The sequence below is a fragment of the Mobula birostris genome, chromosome 13 (genome assembly GCF_030028105.1).
Source record: "Mobula birostris isolate sMobBir1 chromosome 13, sMobBir1.hap1, whole genome shotgun sequence".
Lineage (NCBI taxonomy): Eukaryota > Metazoa > Chordata > Chondrichthyes > Myliobatiformes > Myliobatidae > Mobula > Mobula birostris.
Window position 1 is genome coordinate 66,937,275 of NC_092382.1, and position 5,175 is coordinate 66,942,449.

At 45.4% G+C, this 5,175-nt stretch overlaps 1 non-coding gene across 1 annotated transcript; it reads right to left on the reverse strand.

Moving 5' to 3' along the window:
- Positions 1-258: 258 nt before the first annotated feature.
- trnap-ugg (transfer RNA proline (anticodon UGG)) lies at positions 259-346 on the reverse strand. The gene is given in 2 exon segments: positions 259-294; positions 311-346. It is a non-coding gene; the product is annotated as a tRNA-Pro (tRNA).
- Between the last annotated feature and the right edge of the window lie 4,829 nt (positions 347-5,175).

Sequence of the window (5,175 nt, forward strand, 5' to 3'; positions counted from 1 at the left end):
CAAGATTGTAGGAGCAGGGATTAACCACTCAGCTTAACAACACTCGCTATCCATTCCAATCTATTTGTTCGGCAACCCAAATCTTTCACCTTCCACTCTAAAGCTGCGATCTCTAGTTGTCGTCTCGCGTAACCTGAGGGGGAAAAGATTGCATTCAGTGACCTATAAATATAGCCCTCATAATTTTCTTTACAACTAAATATCTTCCCTCATTCTTCTGTGCTTCAATGTCTGAAATTCGAAAAAAAAATCTATTGGGGGCTCGTCCGGGATTTGAACCCGGGACCTCTCGCATGTTCGCAAATTCAGGCCCAAAGCGAGAATCATACCACTAGACCAACGAGCCCGTTCTATATTGATGATATAAAAGTGCTGCCTTTCACTTTCACAAACCCCTTCGTCAACACATCTGGAGGTAATTTTACGACCAAAGTAGAACAAAGAGCAAAGTTCTGCACAATGCACTGCAGGCCCCTCGGCCAACGAAGCTCTGTCACCTATGTAGCCCGACTCTGTCGACAATATAACCATTCCCTCCGACAGAGATCATAATTTGCTATTTTCACGACAGCCATCTGTCTACCCAAGTATCTTTTTAATGTCCCTATTGTGTCAACCACAACCAGTACCACGGCAATGCGTTCCTAGAACCCACTACATTGTGTACAAAAAAACCCTCTGACCTAACATTTCCACCACTCATCTTCAACGTCTGTCCTCTCCTATTGGCCGTTGTCACCCTGGGAAAAGGTGCTGTTGTCCAGCATGTCTGTATCTGTTGTAATCTTACACACCTCCATCACGCTCCGTAACTTCGAACAGAAAAGATCCAGCTCTTCAATCTTCGCTTACAAGACATGCTCTAATCGCGGCAACACTCTGCTGAACCTCCTATGCACCTTCTCCAGCGGACATTTTCCAACCCTCCCCCCAGACAGATGTTCCGATCACCCATTCCATTTCGCAATACCACCCCACCCCCCTCACCCCAAGCCTCTTCTATCAATCACCCCAGTCACTGCACCACAATATAAACAAATAAACAATTTAACCCACATTTCTCTCAAGGTGTTGACGTTGTAAATAAACGTTGGTTTCATAGAAACATAGAATAGTACAGTACAGTACAGGCCCTTCGGCCCACAATGTTGTGCCAACGCTCAAACCCTGCCTCCCATATAACCCCCCATCTTAAACTCCCCCATATACCCGTCTAGTAGTCTCTTAAATTGCACTAGTGTATCTGCCTCCACCACTGACTCAGGCAGTGCATTCCACGCACCAGCCACTCTCTGAGTAAAAAACCTTCCTCCAATATCCCCCTTGAAATTCCCACCCCTTATCTTGAAGCCATGTCCTCTTGTATTGAGCAGTGGTGCTCTGGGGAAGAGGCGCTGGCTATCCACTCTGTCTATTCCTCTTAAGATCTTGTATACTTCGATCATGTCTCCCCTCATCCTCCTTCTCTTCAAAGAGTAAAGCCCTTGCTCCCTTAATCTCTGATCATAATCCATACTCTGTAAACCAGGCAGCATCCTGGTAAGTCTCCTCTGTACCCTTTCCAATACTTCCACATCCTTCCAATAGTGAGACGACCAGAACTGGACACAGTTCTCCAAGTGTGGCCTAACCAGAGCACAATCGAGCTGCATCAGTAACTCGCGACTCTTAAACTCCATCCCTCGACTTATGAAAGCCAATAACCCATAAGCTTTCTTAACTACCCTATCTTACTGTGAGGCAACTTTCAGGAATCTGTGAAAATGTACCCCCGTACTGTAACCAGGAACTTTACTTTATATATAGTTTTTATTTTAATGATTTATCATCGGTAGATGTTGTTTCTGTTGCATGTTGTCCCAACAGTCAACGTCAATTCCAGAATACACGTATCGGCGAAATTGTTAGTCATTGATCCTTCATTCCTGATGTTTCCTATTCTGAGACGAGCTGAACTAGACACAATATTCCAAGCGTGGTCTCACCAGAGTCTGACAGTGTGACATTACCTCGCTGCACTTGAACTCAATGAAGGTCAGCGCACCACGTGACTTCAGGACCACCCACTCTACTTGCTCCGAGATATGAGTCTTATGTTGATTTGGATGTCAATTATAATTGGCGCCATTACTGGTGGTGAGAACTAACGGTTAATACTTTCTCTTCCTCTCTGTCCAGCGGTTTTTTTACAAGATTGCGCAGTCCCCTTAAAGCAAACAGGGAAAACAAATAGGTGGTGATATGGGTAGAAGAGAATGGTTAACTTTGAGGGTCGAGACCATGCTGAGTTCATCCGGTAGTTTGTCTTTCCTGCGGACTCTAGTGTCTGCCTTCCCCAACATTCCGTCGAAACGTTCCTGCGTTCAGCCAGTGCTCTCTCTGCCATCCACCATCTACCCCATCCCGCCCCCATGGAACTTTCTAACTTTCTCTCTAGAATTTCATTTCCTGGCAACCCTCAGGCTCGCTGTGTTATTCTTCCTGGTAATTTAACGGCGCCTCTTTCGATGAACAGCGCCTTGATAGATATGTCTCAGATGATAAGAGGGAGAGATCGAGAGCTGGGGATTGCTTCTCAGGCGGAAATGAATAAATAGAGGAAAGTATAGGGGATAGCAAAGGGAAGTTTTTGACGAAGATAGTGGTAGGTCGGTGGAAAACTCTGCTGGGATTCTGATAGAGACAGACAGGTTAACGTATTTTCAGGAACTTTTAGATGGGCACATGGATGATAGGAAAATGTAGAATTATGTATCAAGTAAGAGATAGATTGATCTTGGACTGCGTTAAAACGTTGACAGAACGTCATTCGGCTAAAGGACGTGTTCTGCGCTGCACTGTTAAAAATTCTATGTTAGTTCGCCCGCTCCTGCTTATGTCGTATCGTTCCTCTACCTTTCCCTTTTGAGCGAACTCAAGTGTTGCTGCTTCTTCCACTTCAGCGCCACGGCTGAATAAGACAGCGGAACACACGCAAGATGCTGGAGCACCGAAGCGTTTACGGAAAAAAAATCCTGCACGGGTTTGATTTTGCACAGCATGACAGCCTCCCTTATCTACATAGAAGGCCAGTTCACATTCCTCAGTACGTTATCCAGCTGCTCAAGATTAACCTACACATGTTGCTAATTTTCAAATAAATTTATTGTCAACGGACGCAATTGTCTTCATATTGTGCCTTCCTCTCTGCTTACATTAGCACCTAGTTTAGACTCGTTGGCATATTTAATATCCGTGCCTTGTACATTCCCATCAAAATCATTGATATGAACTAAGATACAAAAGCAATGTACAGAGCAGCGATCCACGTAGTACACCACAATTCCTGAGCCTCTCGTCCTGAAAACAATCTTCTACCATCACCCATAAAGCCAGCGTCGTGTCCACTAACGCGATTTACGTTTCTGGAGCAGCCTCCGCGCAGCACCCCGTTACAAGACCTGATGAAGTCCGTATAAAGCCCTACACACGTCGATCCTCGAGGTTATCTCTCCAAAGAAGTCTAACAGCTTTGTGAAATCCGATTTACTGCTAACACGAAAATGCTGACAATATTAACCCCTCCAGTAACCTATCCACCACTAATTCCGGGCTCACTGGCTTGAATTTCCTTGGTGTGCCTGTGCTACGTGTAAATAATGGTGCGACATGAGCCACTTTGCAGTCCTCTGAAACATAACCTTAGCCTAAAGATGAAGCAGATGTGGCCGCGAGGGCCTCCGGTTTCTTTTCCTTGTCTTCTCACTAGATCAGAAGATGCATCGGGTCAGGACATGCGAGTTTCTAACACAGTGTAGAGTTTATTATCGGAAACATGTAGAAGTTTTATGGAGGAGATGTATCGGAATGCTGCCCGGATTATGAGGAATAGCTATGCGAGCTATTGCTTTTCTGTTTGGAGAGAAAGAGGATATGAGGCGATGATAAGATAGTACAAGACGATAAGATGCATAGATCTCTGGATAGCCTGGTAGTTTTCCCAGGGCGATAAATGAGATCGTTTCCAGGTGACCTGCGACCCTCTTAACTGGTCCATCCTCTTCGTCACCTTTCTCGAACAACCAACGAAATTCTCGAGAGACTTTATTCCCGCCCGAAATTCATGCTGAGCATTTCCAACCGGAGTTTGCCCTTCCAAATGTAGCTAGGTTGTGTCTCTGAGAATGAGGTGTAGGTAGTTTCCCATCAGTAAAGTTAGGATTAATGACTTACTGCAATTGGCACATGTTTCAGGGCAGGGCCGCCTCCTTCCCTGAAGTTCCCCGCTTCCATGTTATCCTCCACGCTAAATTCGGGTACAAAGTACTCATTTGACACCAGGCCCATCCTCTCTGGCTGCACATTAATGGCGGCACGCATCTACTCAAACCCGGATCATGCACTTCCTGAAATACATTTGTATAATCCCGGAGGATTTTCCTCTGCCTTTCCAGATAGATCAATGCCATGCCCTCTTTTTGCCCTCCTATTTTCCTGTTCAGTGTTTTCGCAGAATTTACTTGGTTCTGAATACCTCAACCTGAGCTATGTCTCCTTTTTAACACACGGGACTCTGAACTATCAGACGGAAACGTCGACTGTGTTCCCCCCCCCCTTTCCCGACATGCCGTCAGATCTGATGAGTTTCTCCAGCATTTGGTATTTGTTACTCATCCTATTTTTATCCAGACCAGGGTATCAATATCTTTCGTCAACCAATGTTCCGTACTCTTGACAGCTTTGCCCATCACGCTGATTGTAACACGCAATACCTGAACTCCGGATATCTCACCTTGAAAAACAGAAGTCTATTTACCAGAAAATAAAATCAGCCTCTTCTCAACCATCAATTCTTGCAAATCCCAGGCTAATCAAGGTCTGTGATGTTTCTGATCGCGTCCAAGATATCCTGAAGTGGGAGGGAGAGGAGTCAGAGGTCGTGGTACATTTTGATACCAATGACATATGTAGCAAAAGGGAAGAGGTCATGAAAGGAGAATATAGGGAGTTAGGAAGGGAGTTGAGAAGAAGGACCGCAAAGGTAGTAATCTCGGGATTACTGCCTGTGCCACGCGACAGTGAGAGTAGGAATGCAATGAAGTGGAGGATAAATGAGCGGCTGAGGGATTGGAGCAGGGGGCCGGGATTCAATTTTTTGGATCATCGGGACCTCTTTTGGCGCAGGTGTGACCTGTA